Genomic DNA, 16,542 nt, shown 5'->3' on the forward strand with positions numbered 1-16,542 from the left:
AAGAAGAAGAAGAAGAGTGGTACTATGATTTCCCTTCATCTGAACACTAGACTTTTGTTGATGCACCCTAGAATAGCATTCACCCTCTTTTTGCTGCTGCATTACAGTGTTGACATGAACACTTTATTTAGAGGAGGGGCTGTAGCTCAGGAGTAGAGCACCTGTCTTGCATGCAGAAAATCCTAGGTTCAATCCCTGGCCTCTTCTTCCCTCTGTTGGAGACTCTCAAGGGTGGTTGCCAGTCAGCCAATCAGTGTCAGTCAACATGGTGGTGTCCTGACCATTGGATATGTTGTTTGGGGCTGATCAGGCCTGTGATCCAACAATATCTAGAGGGCACTGTTTTGGCTATCCATTATAATGGTCAGTGTTCTTCAACCCCCAAGGAGTTCTTGGACTACAACCCCCATAATCCCCAGCTGGCATAGCCAATGGTCAGAGAAGATGCAAATGGCATTATTCATTCATTCATTCATTTCATAGTGTTTATACACCGTTTCCTTGTGTAAAAAAAAACACACACACACCCTCAAAGTGGTTTACAAAACATAAAACTGTAGAATCAAAAAGAACTCACAACTAGACTTTAAAACCTACAAATGTTAAATACCCCACCAAGCTCCCACCTGCTTAGATGGGGCCCCCTTTGGCCTGACCCAGGAGGGCTCTTCTTGCATTCCTATTTGTTTGTTTCTTTTAAAAAGGCACCGACATTGAGCTCTGCCTTAACTGTTCAGAGATCCTGAGGAGCCATTCCTGCTTTAAAACTCACAGGTGACTCATGAATAATGGAGAAGCAAGTCAATCTACCTATGGCTGGTGTACAGATCCTCACACAAAAGACACTGTATCATAACCGTTCATGTCTTGCGGATTTTATTTTTCAGAAACAACCCACCAGGAACCAGCAGGAGTATAATATTCTGCTCACAGATCTTTCCTGAAAGCTCCCTTTCAGCATTTTGCTTCTATGCAGTTGCAGAACTGGATGCCTTCATCTGCCCCAGCTGCAACAAAACATCTCTCTCCCATATCTGCCTCTACAATCACAGCAGGGGCTGCAACCTCCCAACAGATTGACCTCACCCCCAAAGGCACACTCCTCCATTGTCACCTGAGACAGACAGATGCCGACAACGAACAACAAGATTAGGTGTGCACTGCACTTAACACACACACACCTGCAACATGTATATAAAATAGAATTCTGCAACTTGCATAAATAATTGCAAAAATGCCAGCAAATTACTCATTTTGCCTTATTTCTCAAGCTTCTCTAGGTATTCCTAAAGGCTAGAAACTTGGCTGGGTTTGGGTTTTTTTGTTTTGTTTTTTAAAGGAAATCCAGGTAAGTGAATTGCTCCCAACTCCAAAATATGGGCTGCTGTGGAATATAGACAGCCTTGCATATATACCATAATCTTCTTTGAGAAAACACTCACACAAATCATGAGTCTATCAGAGGTTGGTTTGAAAGAGAAACATTTATCTCAGTTTCTGGAATTTTCAGCCTTTCAATGGAAGGTGATCCATTGCCTATGAAGCTCATTTGGCCCCCAGGCGCCCCCCACCTACCTGCCTTCCTATGTACAATCAGTCCAGGGGTTGGCGTGGCTGTCAGCCCCCCCCCCATCTCAGTATTGCTCTTGTAGAATTTTGAGTCCAGCAACAGCTGGAGGGCCATAAATTTCCCCCACCTCTGTGGCAGCTTCATGCAGAAAAGCCACATACACCTGGGAGGTGTGGATCAGAAGAAGTCAGACACAGAAAACACAAACACTCAGCACATGCCAGAATGGACAGAAAAGGCAGACATCTGTGGATGCAATGGATAGGGGATGTTTCACTGGGGGTGTTGGTTTGGGTGTGCCAAAGTGGGGTTCTCTGGTGGTCTTTCACATCCCCCACTGCAAGAAAGAAATGACAGAGACCAAGGCAGTCCCATGCAAGCCTGTAACTCTCCCTAAAGGTAAAGGTAAAGGGACCCCTGACCATTAGGTCCAGTCGTGACCGACTCTGGGGTTGCGCGCTCATCTCGCATTATTGGCCGAGGGAGCCGGCGTATAGCTTCCAGGTCATGTGGCCAGCATGACAAAGCCGCTTCTGGCAAACCAGAGCAGCACACGGAAACGCCGTTTACCTTCCCGCTGTAGCGGTTCCTATTTATCTACTTGCACTTTGAGGTGCTTCCGAACTGCTAGGTTGGCAGCTTGGTTGGTAACTCTCCCTAAGCATGTGCAATTGAAATAACCCCATACTGTGCTTCTGCTTAGCAGTGCCTCCACTGCTGTTTCCCGTGTGTCCAATTTTAGCCTTGTAAGCTAATCTGGGCAGAGACCTGTTCCTGTTTCTGCTTTGTAAAGTGCCCCGTGCTCTTGCCCGCTGCAGGGTAGAAAGCGGTATAATAATAGCGGGGAGGGAGGCGAAGTAGACGAGGCAGGAGACTCTAGTGAGGGAAAAGGAAGGAGGGCACAGGAAGAGAAGCCTGGAGGGGGAAGCATGGGGACAAGCTGACCCTCGTATGTAGGTCCGGGCAGGAAAGAGCTGAAGCTCTCTCCCGACCAAAAAGATCAAGCACTCACCGGCCAGAGAGGGGAAAGTAAGCCTCCGAACCGAGGGAAAGATCTCAGAAGAGACTAGCTGATGAGAAGCAAAAGGGAAGGTGGATGAGAGACTTGAGGGGCGCAGGCAGACATCTGGGTGCTGTATCTGCAAGCGGAGATGGCGAGGGCGCAGAAGGGGCTTGCTGAGCGCGCAAAGTATGGGCGCCCCTGCTATGGAGAAGGGGGGGACGCAGGAAAGGCGAGGTGAACCCATGAATGAAGGGGCTTAGGAGGGAGGGGAGATCGGAGGAAAAGTTGAAGAAGGAGGGGGCGGCCAAGCACTCACCCGGCTGCTCAGGCTCTCCTCCGCGGCCGTCCCATGTTGGCAGCAATCGCCGCCACTGGGTGCAGCAGACGGAGGGCCGGGGAGGCGCCGCGCTCTGACCCGGAGCTGGATCGCAGGCAGGCGGCGCAAGGAAGGGGAAGTGGCAGGCGGCGGCGGCGAGGCGGGCAGGGTCGGGACTCGAGAGCACCACCCCCAGCCGAGCCGGGAGTCCCCGAGGCGCGGAGGGGAGGAGGAAGAGGAGGAGGAGGAGGAGGAGGAAAGCCAGCCGCCCGCTGCCGAAGCCTGCGCGCACTCAGGAGCCCCCTTCCTCGCGCCTCCTTCGGCGCCGCTTCAAAACTCGGGGCGGGAGCAAAGAGCGTCGGGGCGTGCGCAGAGTGCCTTCTCTCCTGCAGGCAGCAGACCGAGGGCGCGCGCTCCCGCACACACATACTTTGGGCTATTAGTACGGTAGTAGGACGCAAATGGTTCCTTCTCCACAAGGGTCTGTCAGAGCTTGATGAACCCTGCGGGGAGCTGGGACAAACGGGCCGCGCCATGGTATAGGTTCTATTATGATTTTGTTGAGATTTCTGCACTGCAGGGAGTTGGAGTTGACGACCTTTAGGAGACCCTCCCAACTCTACAATTCTATGATTCAAGGAACATGAGCAGCTGTGTAGCTCAGTATTGCCTACCCTGAATGGCAGCGGCTGTCCACGGTGTCATGCACGGACTCATTTCCTAGTGCTGCGTAGAGATGCCAGCGGAGATTAAACCTGGGACCTTATGCACGCACAGGAGCTCTGCTACTGAGATGCAGTCCTTCCTTCCCTTGCCCAGAGTTTTTACTTGCTGGAAATAAGGGTTTGATTTGGGGGGGGGGGGCACCGATGCCTCTTTGTGTCTGTCTGCATATGTCATCCTTTCCTGTCAGGAGCTTATGGTGGCATGACTCGCTTTCACACTAACATTTTGCTCTTACAACAGCCCTGTGAGGTAGGACAGCCAGAGAGGCAGAGAGAGGTTGCTCCAAATTGTCATATCAGGTCCATTATGAATACTAAGGGTATACCAGGAAACGGAGGTTTCAAGAAGAGGTAGAGTGCTTCCTTGAAACACACACACACACACACACACACAGAGAGAGAAAGAGAGAGAGAGAGAGAGAGAGAGAGAGAGAGAGAGAGAGAGAGAGAGAGCGAGCTCAGTTGGTAGAGCATGAAACTCTTAATCTCAGGGACATGGGATCAAGCCCCAAACTGGGCAAAGGATTGCAGGGGTTTGGATTCGATGACCCTTGTGGTCCTTTCCAGTTCTAAAATGTTAGGATTCTCTGACATCCAGGGGTCTAGCTTTCTCCAAGGCATGTAAGGCCAGGGATAACCAAGGCCCTGAACCTGTTCTCATCTAACAAATGCCAAAAAAAAGAGTACATCTGAGCGTGCACCATCATTTATATATTGTTGTTGTTGTTGTTTAGTCGTTTAGTCGTGTCCGACTCTTCGTGACCCCATGGACCATAGCACGCCAGGCACTCCTGTCTTGCACTGCCTCCCGCAGTTTGGTCAAACTCATGTTCGTAGCTTCGAGAACACTGTCCAACCATCTCGTCCTCTGTCGTCCTCTTCTCCTAGTGCCCTCCATCTTTCCCAACATCAAGGTCTTTTCCAAGGATTCTTCTCTTCTCATGAGGTGGCCAAAGTATTAGAGCCTCAGCTTCACGATCTGTCCTTCCAGTGAGCACTCAGGGCTGATTTCCTTAAGAATGGATAGGTTTGATCTTCTTGCAGTCCATGGGACTCTCAAGAGTCTCCTCCAGCACCATAATTCAAAAGCATCAATTCTTCGGCGATCAGCTTTCTTGATGGTCCAGCTCTCACTTCCATACATCACTACTGGGAAAACCATAGCTTTAACTATACGGACCTTTGTCGGCAAGGTGATGTCTCTGCTTTTTAAGATGCTGTCTAGGTTTGTCATTGCTTTTCTCCCAAGAAGCAGGAGTCTTTTAATTTCGTGACTGCTGTCACCATCTGCAGTGATCAAGGAGCCCAAGAAAGTAAAATCTCTCACTGCCTCCATTTCTTCCCCTTCTATTTGCCAGGAGGTGATGGGACCGGTGGCCATGATCTTGGTTTTTTTGATGTTGAGCTTCAGACGATATTTTGCGCTCTCCTCTTTCACCCTCATTAAAAGGTTCTTTAATTCCTCCTCACTTTCTGCCATCAAGGTTGTGTCATCTGCATATCTGAGGTTGTTGATATTTCTTCCGGCAATCTTAATTCCGGCTTGGGATTCATCTAGTCCAGCCTTTCGCATGATGAATTCTGCATATAAGTTAAATAAGCAGGGAGACAATATACAACCTTGTCGTACTCCTTTCCCAATTTTGAACCAATCAGTTGTTCCATATCCAGTTCTAACTGTAGCTTCTTGTCCCACATAGAGATTTCTCAGGAGACAGATGAGGTGATCAGGCACTCCCATTTCTTTAAGAACTTGCCATAGTTTCCTGTGGTTGACACAGTCAAAGGCTTTTGCATAGTCAATGAAGCAGAAGTAGACATTTTTCTGGAACTCTCTAGCTTTCTCCATAATCCAGCGCATGTTTGCTATTTGGTCTCTGGTTCCTCTGCCCCTTCGAAATCCAGCTTGCACTTCTGGGAGTTCTCGGTCCACATACTGCCTAAGCCTGCCTTGTAGAATTTTAAGCATAACCTTGCTAGCGTGTGAAATGAGCGCAATTGTGCGGTAGTTGGAGCATTCTTTGGCACTCCCCTTCTTTGGAATTGGGATGTAGACTGATCTTCTCCAATCCTCTGGCCATTGCTGAGTTTTCCAAACTTGCTGGCATATTGGGTGTAGCACCTTAACAGCATCATCTTTTAAAATTTTAAATAGTTCAACTGGAATATCATCACTTCCACTGGCCTTGTTATTAGCAATGCTTTCTAAGGCCCATTTGACTTCACTCTCCAAGATGTCTGGCTCAAGGTCAGCAACCACACTACCTGAGGTGTACGAGACCTCCATATCTTTCTGGTATAATTCCTCTGTGTATTCTTGCCACCTCTTCTTGATGTCTTCTGCCTCTGTTAGGTCCTTACCACTTTTGTCCTTTATTATGGTAATCTTTGTACGAAATGTTCCTTTCATATCTCCAATTTTCTTGAACAGATCTCTGGTTTTCCCCATTCTATTGTTTTCCTCTATTTCTTTGCATTGCTCATTTAAGAAGACCCTCTTGTCTCTCCTTGCTATTTTTTGGAAATCTGCATTCAGTTTCCTGTATCTTTCCCTATCTCCCTTGCATTTTGCTTGCCTCCTCTCCTCCGCTATTTGTAAGGCCTCGTTGGACAGCCATTTTGCTTTCTTGCATTTCCTTTTCCTTGGGATGGTTTTCGTTGCTGCCTCCTATATAATGTTACAAGCCTCCATCCATAGTTCTTCCGGCATTCTGTCCACCAAATCTAAATCCTTAAACCTGTTCCTCACTTCCACTGTGTATTCATAAGGGATTTGATTTAGATTGTATCTTACTGGCCCAGTGGTTTTTCCTACTTTCTTCAGTTTAAGCTGGAATTTTGCTATAAGAAGCTGATGATCTGAGTTACAGTCAGCTCCAGGTCTTGTTTTTGCTGACCGTATAGAGCTTCTCCATCTTTGGCTGCAGAGAATATAATCAATCTGATTTCGATGCTGCCCATTTGGTGATATCCATGTGTAGAGTCGTCTCTTGTGTTGTTGGAAAAGAGTGTTTGTGATGACCAGCTTGTTCTCTTGACAGAACTCTATTAGCCTTTGCCCTGCTTCATTTTGAACTCCAAGGCCAAACTTGCCAGTTGTTCCTTTTATCTCTTGGTCCCCTACTTTAGCATTCCAATCCCCTGTAATGAGAAGAACATCCTTCTTTGGTGTCATTTCTAGAAGGTGTTGTAAGTCTTCATAGAACTGGTCAATTTCACTTTCTTCAGCACCGGTAGTTGGTGCATAAACTTGGATTACTGTGATGTTAAAAGGTCTGCCTTGGATTCGTATCGAGATCATTCTGTCATTTTTGAGATTGCATCCCATTACAGCTTTTGCCACTCTTTTGTTGACTATGAGGGCCACTCCATTTCTTTTACAGGATTCTTGCCCACAGTAGTAGATATGATAGTCACCCGAACTGAATTCACCCATTCCCTTCCATTTTAGTTCACTGATGCCCAGGATGTCAATATTTATTCTTGCCATCTCATTTTTGACCACATCCAGCTTACCTCTATCCATGGTTCTTACATTCCAGGTTCCTATGCAATATTTTTCTTTACAGCATCGGACTTTCCTTTCGCTTCATTTATATATATCTATATTTATATCCCGCTTTCCTGCCTAGGAGCTCAAAAGTGGCATCAATGGTTGCTTCCCACCATCCATTTTACACTCATAAGGTTAGGCCAGAAGACTACTGTCCACCCACCATACCTTTGAAGCACACCCAGAGCAAACCCCCTCCCTGAAAGAATCCTGGGGAATTATAGTTAAAGGTGCTGGGAGTTGTAGCGCTGTGGGGAGTAAACTACATGTCACAGTGGCCGGAGTGGACTACTTCAGAGTAACGACGCTACGCAGCTCTGCATTTTATTCTTTTATTGGTGCTGCGTATTTACAGTGCTCAAGTCATTGCTATTTACACGGAGCGATGTTGTCAGTCGGTTTCAGAACCTCCTAATGGCTTTTGGCGCGTCTTTCTCCAACACAAAAGCTTTGGCAGACCCATCCTCTTGCCCCTCCTCTTCCTGCGTAATTCTGGAGTTGGGGGGATGGGTCTTCCCCCCTTACTTGCCCCTTCCTGTCCCACCTGGGACCCTGGCTCCTCTACCTTGCCTGAGCCTCGGACACGACTTCCTGCTTCCCCACTGGAATCGGAACTCTCCCTGCTTTCCCCTTTGCTCGGGGACGGGCTTGAACTCAGGAGGGGAGGGACTTCGCGATATCCCCTGTCCCTCACATCCACCCCCCTCCCAAGCTCTCCTTCACCCCTCCCCAGGCCCCCCCCATGTGTCGGTGACGACTGGAAGCCTAAAAACTCGGTGCTCTCCGAGCCCGTTGGTGTGAACACCTCCCCCCAGTCCTGCGAGCCCCCCCCTTCCGCCTGGGAGGACGGGAATCCCAAAAAGTCCGTGGCGTCAGAGCTGGTGGGGGTAAAAATGTTTTGCCAATCTGCTCCTTCCTCTGACTGGGTGGATCTTGGCGACACCCATACCTCATCCTCTGGTTCCTCAAACTCCGCTTCCCAGCGCCATGGTGAGCTGTTCTCCCGTGCCTCCTCCTCCTCCCCCTCCCTTTCCATGTGCCAGGGCTTGGGTCTGTGGGGAAAGAGGGCGTGAAATTCTTCCACCAAGAATTCCTCCTGTATCTGAGTGGCGGGAACCCATTCATTCTGGGACGGTGGAGCATCCTCCCATGCCATGAGGTACTCCAGGCCCCCCACCCCCCACCTTGAATCCAGGATGGCCGTGGCCTCATTGAGTTGCTCCCTGCTTTCCCTCTCCCCCCCTCCCTCGGGGGTTTGTTCGCTGTCTCGGAGCCTGCTGCTTTCCCTGTACGGCGACAGCAGCGATCTATGAAACACTGGATGCACCCTCATGTCCTCTGGCAGTGCCAGCCTGTATGCCACCGGGTTGACCTGTTGCGTGACCGTGAAGGGGCCCAGCCATTTGGGTGCCAGCTTTTTGCACCTCCCTCTGGTGGGAAGGCCCTCCGAGGACAACCACACCTTGTCCCCCACCCTGATGACCTCCCCTTGTCGCCTGTGGCGATCTGCCCCCTTTTTGTACGCTTCCTTGGCCCTCTCCAAGTGTTCTCTGAGCTGCTGGTGCACCGTCTCCAGTTCCTCTGCCCAATCCTCAGCCTGTGGGCCCTCCTCCTCCTCCTCCCTCTCCCTCTCTGGGAAAGATCTGAGGTCGCGCCCGTAATTGGCCTTAAAGGGCGACACCCCTGTGGAGACGTGCACTGCATTGTTGTAGGCAAATTCTGCTAGTGGCAAGCGATCCACCCAGTCCGTTTGCCGCTGGCTGATGTAGCATCTCAGGTACTGCTGCAGAATGGCGTTGACCCTCTCCGCTTGTCCGTTGGTCTGCGGGTGTCTAGCCGTCGACAAGCTGACCTCCACCTGCAGGAGGTTCATGAGCCGCCGCCAGAACCTGGAAACAAATTGGCGGCCACGATCCGAAATAACCCTTAAAGGTAATCCATGCAGTCTGAAAATGTGATCAACAAACAGTTTGGCTGTCTCTTCTGCCGAGACTGCCCTGGCACACGGTATAAAGTGACACATTTTGGACATGAGGTCCACCACCACCAACACTGCAGTCTTACCCCTGGACGAAGGCAGATCTGTGATGAAGTCCATGGACACCACTTCCCACGGCCTGTGTGGTGTGGCTAAAGGCTCCAGCAACCCTGGTGGCGCTGCTCTGACCACCTTCGCCCGCTGGCAGGTGGTACAGCCCCTTACATAGTCTCGAACATCTTCCCTCACCCCTGGCCACCAGAAGTGTCTCATGACTAGGTGAGTGGTCTTGTCCCTTCCAAAATGCCCCGCTGTAGGGTTGTCGTGCATCTGCTTGAGGACCGTACGTCGAAGCTGGGTGGTGGGTAGGTACAGCGCACCCTTGTAGAAAAGCAGCCCTCTGCGTTCTGCAAAGTCTTTTGCCTGCTCCCTCCCCCCTCTCAGTTCTCTGAAGATGCGGTTGGCAAATTCATCCGCTGCCGTCAGTGCTGTGAGTTCTGCCTCGCTCACCACTGCTGCTCCGCAGGACCATGCCGACGGGGGGAAAATGTGCCTTGGGGCTGGTGGCGCCTCCTCCTCCATGTACTCTGGCTTGCGGGAGAGGGCATCCGCCCTGACATTCTGCTCTCCTGGGATGTAGTGTATGGAGAAGTTGAAGTTCGAGAAGAACTCCGCCCACCGTATCTGCCGCTGGTTGAGCACCCTGGCAGTTCTCCAGAACTCCAGGTTCTTGTGGTCTGTGCACACCTGGATGGGGTGCTTGGCGCCCACCAGGAAGTGTCTCCAGTGCTGGAACGCCGCGTGGATCGCAAGAAGTTCCCGATCAAAAACTGTGTAGTTTCGCTCGGGCTGGGTCAACTTCCTGGAGAAGAAGGCACAGGGTCTCCACTCTCTGTTGGTGTCCAGTTGCAACAAAATGGCGCCCACAGCCTTATCAGAAGCATCTGTTTCAATGCGTAGGGGCGCGTCCTGAACCACGTGGAACAGGTTCTGGTCTGAGGCGAACACCCTCTTGAGGCTTTCGAACGCTGCTTGCGCCTCTGGTGTCCACCTGAACTTCTGCTTGCCTCTCAGGCAGTCAGTGATGGGAGCCGTAACTCGAGAGAAGTTCTTGATGAACTTCCTGTAGAAGTTGGCAAAGCCTAGTAGGCGTTGGGCATCTTTGCGCGTCCTGGGGCTGTGCCAGTCCAGGATGGTCTGCACCTTGTCCTTGTCCATTGCCAGCCCCTTGTCTGACAGCTTGTAGCCCAGGAAGTCCACCTCCTTGGTGTGAAACTTGCACTTCTCCAGCTTCACATACAGGTGGTTCTCCTTCAGGCGCTGTAACACCTCCCTGACGTCCTTCACGTGCTGCACTGGGTCGTTGGAGTAAATAAGGATGTCATCCAGAAAGACCAAGCATTTCCTGAAGAGTAGGGACCCCAGGACGTGGTGCATGAAGGCCTGGAAGCATGCTGAGCCCCCTTGCAACCCGAAGGGCATCACCAGATATTCAAAAGAGCCCAGAGGCGTGAACATCGTGGTTTTCCACTCATCGCCTTCCCGGATCCTGATCAAGTTGTACGCCCCCCTCAGGTCTAGCTTGGTGAAAATCTTGCCCCTGCGTGCCGCTGTCAGGAGATCATCCACTCTGGGCATGGGGAAAGCCACTGGCTCTGTCACCGAATTCAGCCGTCTAAAATCCACCACAAGACGGCGCTGTTGCGTGTCTTTCTTGTCCACCCAGAAGACCGGGCTGCCCCCTGCTGCCTTGCTTTCTCTGATGAACCCCCGCTTGAGGTTCTTGTCGATAAAAGCGCGCAGATCCTCCAGTTCCTGGTCTGACATGGCGTACAGCTTGGCTGGGGGTATAGTTGCCCCAGGCACCAGGTTGATCTGGCAGTCAAAAGGCCTGTGTGGGGGCAGGTGGTCGGACTCCGCTTCACTGAAGACCTCCTGCAGGTCCCAGTATGGTTTGGGTATCGCCTCACCCCCTTTGACGTGCATGGTGGCCACCGTGGCTATCGGAGGCCCCTCCCCTGGTTGGTGCTGCATGCAATGTTCCAGGCAAAAGTCCGATCCAAAAGTGATGCATCTCTGATGCCAACTTATGGAGGGGTCGTGGCGCGCCAGCCAGCTCATGCCCAAAACGATTGGGGGGTCTGAGATGGTGGTGACGTTGAATGCCAGTGTCTCTGAGTGCCTTCCAACCGTCATTCTCATGGGGGGGGTTTGATGAGTGATGGCCCCTCCCAGCAGCTCTCTGCCGTCAATGGTTGCCACGTGCAGAGGAAAATCCAGCTGCAGAAGCTGGATCTGGTGCTCTTCTGCAAAGTTCCTCGAGAAGAAGTTCGCTGACGCCCCACTGTCAATTAAGGCGAGGACTGTCAGGGGATAGCCATTTGGGAGCGTGAGCGTCACTTCTAGAACCACTCCTGCTCTGGGAGGGGTGGGCTGGCTCTGCTCCTCTCTGTGCGGGTGGGTGGGCTGGGGCTGTTGTCTGCTGACTGTGCCTGGCTGCCGCCCCTTGTCTCCTGCAGCCAGGCTTTCCCGTTTCCCTGCTGTGGTGCTGCGTCAGTGGGGGAGGGCACAACCGTTCCCGCCTTTCCTTGCCACTCCCTGCGATGTGGGCAGTCTCTGACGAGATGCTGGGGGGAGTTGCAGAGAAAGCAGTTCCCACCCCTTCCCTCCTTGCGTCTTGGCGCCGCTGGGGTTTGAAAAGCCCGCGCGCGCGCGCTATCAATCTGCATGGGTTCCTGGTCCTGACTGGCCCCAGGCGTGGCTTGAAAGGGTTGTTGAGGGAGTGGCTTCTCCTGCGACCGTGGGGACCAAGCCCGCTTTGCGCGCGTTGCTTGCTTGTCGCTCCATCTGGATTCCTGCCTCACCCCCACCGCCAGAGCCGCTTTGCTCAGTTGATCCATATTACTGGGCTTTGGACCTCTCGAGAGCTCATCCTTCACCTCCTCATGCAACCCCAAGTAAAACGCCGCTTGCATTGGGGCAGACTCCAGATCCCACCCCAATCTGTGCACCAGCATGGTGAATTTCGCCCAATACGCGCGAACTGTCATATTTCCTTGGCGTAAATTATGAAGTTCCTCCTTAGTCTGGTCCATATGACTATCGGACGAATACATCGTTTTCAAACCTTCTAGAAATAGTTTGACATTCTTCATGCAAGGATTCCTTGTTGCAATTAACGGTCTTAGCCACTCCCTGGCCGCCCCTGTAAGGTGCTCCACAATAAACGCTACTCTGTGCTCATCATCAGGGAACTCATCGTGGTGCAGCTCAAGAGCATACACAATCTCAGTCTCAAAGCCCTGAAACTCCTTCGGGTCTCCATTGAACTTGCTTACTAGGGTCCCAGCTCTCCTTCCTGGCAGCACTTGGACTTGGGGTGCCCCTCCCGCCTTGTTTTTCTCTGCATCCAGCTTGTTTTGGAGGTCTACCGCCACCGCCCTTAAATGCTGCTCTTTTTCCTGGAGCTCTCTCACCTGTTCCGCAAGTTGTAGCCGGTCGTCCTGGACCTTCTTAGTCTCCTCTTTAGCTGCCTTCAATTCTCCCTGCGCCTGCAGCGACAGCTGTTGCAGTTCTAGCTGGGCTTGCTCAGCGATCTGCCGCCACTTCTCCGCCTCTGACACGCTCATCCCGGCAACTCCAAAGTAGCCCAAAAATGATTAGGAGGTTGCTGTCACAGTGGCCGGAGTGGACTACTTCAGAGTAACGACGCTACGCAGCTCTGCATTTTATTCTTTTATTGGTGCTGCGTATTTACAGTGCTCAAGTCATTGCTATTTACACGGAGCGATGTTGTCAGTCGGTTTCAGAACCTCCTAATGGCTTTTGGCGCGTCTTTCTCCAACACAAAAGCTTTGGCAGACCCATCCTCTTGCCCCTCCTCTTCCTGCGTAATTCTGGAGTTGGGGGGATGGGTCTTCCCCCCTTACTTGCCCCTTCCTGTCCCACCTGGGACCCTGGCTCCTCTACCTTGCCTGAGCCTCGGACACGACTTCCTGCTTCCCCACTGGAATCGGAACTCTCCCTGCTTTCCCCTTTGCTCGGGGACGGGCTTGAACTCAGGAGGGGAGGGACTTCGCGATATCCCCTGTCCCTCACACTACAGTTCCCAGAATTTGTTGGTATTGTCTGTATGCAGTCAGTGGCTAGCCCAACAAGGCACACCCAGTGGGCTTGTCTTTTCTTCTGGGGATGTGTTAAAACCGATTTATTTATAAGCACCCAGCACCACCAGCCAAACACACCCAACCAAATGCAGCTCAGAAGCAGTTTCTCTCAACCTGCCTGTTCCTTGTCAACCTTCACTGTTTCGTCTCTCAGCAAAACCCTGTCGGAAACCCTGTCAGATTTATCTTCACGGTCTGCCAGTGCGTGGCTAAGTTTTGGCATTCCACAGGGTGCTGGGTCATCAGTGAGATGTCGCTATCTCCAGCATTATTACCTTAAAAAACAAATCCTGGCTGAAGAATGCTGGTCCTGGCAACCCCATGACCACTCGATGGAGGAATGTTTTCTACTGTAGCTCCTTTAGGGTTTTTTAAAAATGCAATTGCTTTTGTTTAGAATGCCTTAACCGTTCCAGCATGTTTTTGCTTTGTTTTCAAGTTGCATCCTTGTTTGCTGCCGAGTAAATGGAAGGGTATAGATCCAATAAATAATAACCATTTAAGCTTGATTGATAGGGACTGCCAGCATGACTCAGTGGAGAGCAAAGCCGGGCCTTGGGGGGTGGGGGGAGAAATGCTGGAATGCCACAACTGACATTTCAACATTCCACATTATGTCAAAAGCATCCACTTCTGATGGCCAGATAAAATCCAGGCATCTGCTTTGGTTTTCTATCAAGCCCCTGCCATGGCGCAGATATCAAGGGATATTCAGAAGCAATTCTGCCTCAGTGACAGTCACATTAGGCTGTGAAACAGCATTTCCACTTCTCGCATCCCCACCTCTTGTTAGAAGAATTAACTGTTCCCCCTACATATGGCACTTGGTGGGAGTTGCCATATGTAGCTACAACTAACTTCTTTTTCTATTATTATTTTCTTCCTTCTCTCCTCTCTCTCTTTCTCCTGCTGCTGTCCTGCTGGTACCTTTTTTTAAAAAAACCAAAAAGCCAATTCCCTTCCGGGCAAGCTTCCTTGCATGCTAGTGCTGGTCAGGGCCAAAGGCTGAAGCGGACAGAGCAACAAATGCAATTTTTTTACCTTTGCAAAGCAGGCTAGTTCACACACTCACAGACACCCCTCTCCATCCTCCACCCATGCAAGCAAGGGACATCATTAGAGCTTTCAAGAACATACTCCAGGCCAGGCAAGAGCTCTCCAGGAGGGTGCACAGCAAGGCCAGTAAGGGGGCATGACCTGAGAAGAATCCTAAAGGGGCCCGGAAGGAGACATTGGAGCCCCTGGGCCTGAGGCTCCACACACACACACACTGTAAACCCAGCAAAACTAGCATTTCCCAAGATGTTGGGAACAACATATTTGCAAAGTTGCAAAAACACATCTGTGAAAAGTGGTGCCTTTGATTCTGGACCCTGTATAGCTTGACTCAAAAGAAGGGCATAATTTGTGCCACAACTCAGCATCAGAATCTATTGTTATGAGTTTGTGGGTGCCATACTCCTTTAATCCCTGGATTTAGCAAGTGTTAGAATTAATGAAGGCATTGGGTGTTAAACTGCAGGTCAGATAATTCTAATCTGTGGATCCAGCAAGTGTTAAAAGTTTCATAAACCAGGCTAGCTTCCTGTGTTCAGCTGATTGCCCGGGTGACAGGCCATTAAGAGAACAAAGGAAATGGGACTCTGTGCCAGATGTCAAATGGGGGGGGGGCTCCTCTAGCTCTTACATAGTGAGAAGGACAAACCTAAGTTTGAGGACAGTTTGCTGTGCTGTGAGCTAGAAGCTTCAGAAAAAGCAGTAAGAAGAGGGCCGGAGAGCAATGTTGGATTTCTGCTGGAATCCAAGGTTGTGACTATGGGAGAAGCAAGACCCTTTTGGGATGATAATGCTGTGAGCCCCTCCATCACAAGATCAGGTTGTATATATGTGTAAACACACCATCTATCATAAAAAAACACCACAGTCTCTGCTGTGCCACATTTCCAAAAGGAATCAAAAACCCCTTGTGAGTGCCTGGAACCCCTAGAATCAGAGACTGGGGTGGTGTGCAACATTATTTTAAACCGTATGGTCCTCACACAGAGAGCATCCCTCCACTTGCTTCGTCGAATCTCAGTGAAATCTCTCTTTAGCCTCTGGCCTCACCGCAGCCATGTGGCCCTTGGAAGATTGTCCAGGATGGAATGTGGCCCTTGAGCTGGAAAATGTTATCTGCAGCTACACTAAGCCAAGCCATGGCTTTGCTCAGTGTGGTGCCACAGCAAAACGACAATTGAGGCACATAGAATCATAGAGGGGAGGGACCCCACGGGTCATCCAGTTCAACCCTCTGCAATGCAGGAATCTTTCTGGCCAACTTGGGGCTCAAACCCACGACCCTGAGATTGAGAGTCTTATACTTTTACTGCCTTAGCTATGTACATTCTAGATTTATATCCTGCCACTAGAGAACAACAACATCTAGTCCAACGTCCTTTTCTCATAGTGGCCAAACAGATAAAGCTTCTGACAGTGGAGGTAGAAGATATTTCCCCACCCCAACCCCCACCCCGGAAAAAGCCCAAACAAGGTTCAGGAATCAAACAGAACTTGCATTTTAAAACAACTCACCAGAGAACTAGTCCAAAGCCACAGAAACAAAAAACCAAATAAATCTTCAATAGCAGCTGGAGATTAAAACCGTGGCAACAAACAGGAATTCAATCCCATTTTTTCCCTTAAGAAAAATATTTCTGTCTTGTGCTGGAAGGCTGTAACTATTGACAGAGCTAGGTATTCAAAACATGCAATGCCCCTCAAGTGCAGGTGAGGGACCTGCTGCCAGAGGCAGATTTAGGGTAACATGACCAGTTCCGCCACACTGGGTGCCAAGCCTAGGGGGTGCTGTAGGTTGGTACAACTATGACATCATGAATTGAGCAGAATTTTGGCCTCACACAGGACACCACTTAAATTTGGAAGTCCAAATTCTGCCCATGCTGTGGCCCTCCAAATGATGATGGACTACAGCTCCAATTATTGTTGTCATAGGCTGGGGTTTATGGGAGTTGTAGTCCACTACCAAAAAAATGCACTAAAAAGAAGGTCCATTTTTTTGGTACCCACAAGCTGAATCACAGACAGGGCCGGCCCTATGGCAAGGCTGGGTGGCGCAGACAGCTGCGCTGGGAAACGGGGCAGGGGGAGCACCAGAGGGATCTTTGCGCCAGGGCGCCAGATATGCTTAAGACAGCCCTGATCACAGAAGTCAATAGTTTTCAGAAGACCGTA

The 16,542-nt window shown here is 50.6% G+C and overlaps 1 protein-coding gene across 7 annotated transcripts in view; it reads right to left on the reverse strand.

The window, feature by feature from the left end:
* The window catches only part of ARHGEF6 (Rac/Cdc42 guanine nucleotide exchange factor 6), a 143,213-nt gene that overhangs the window by 108,858 nt on the left and 17,813 nt on the right, over positions 1–16,542 (reverse strand). Inside the window, exon 1 of one of the 7 annotated variants that reach the window (XR_015948743.1) lies at positions 2,890–3,058. The exons of 4 other annotated variants lie outside the window; for them this stretch is intronic. The gene's annotated coding sequence lies outside the window, so the exon portion shown is untranslated. Of the gene's footprint in view, positions 1–2,889; positions 3,059–16,542 lie in introns of those variants that run through there. 2 more of the 7 variants (XR_015948745.1, XM_088665145.1) reach the window with 2 other exon arrangements.

Source organism: Zootoca vivipara, chromosome Z2, assembly GCF_965207765.1.
Source record: "Zootoca vivipara chromosome Z2, rZooViv2.hap1.1, whole genome shotgun sequence".
Taxonomy (NCBI): domain Eukaryota; kingdom Metazoa; phylum Chordata; class Lepidosauria; order Squamata; family Lacertidae; genus Zootoca; species Zootoca vivipara.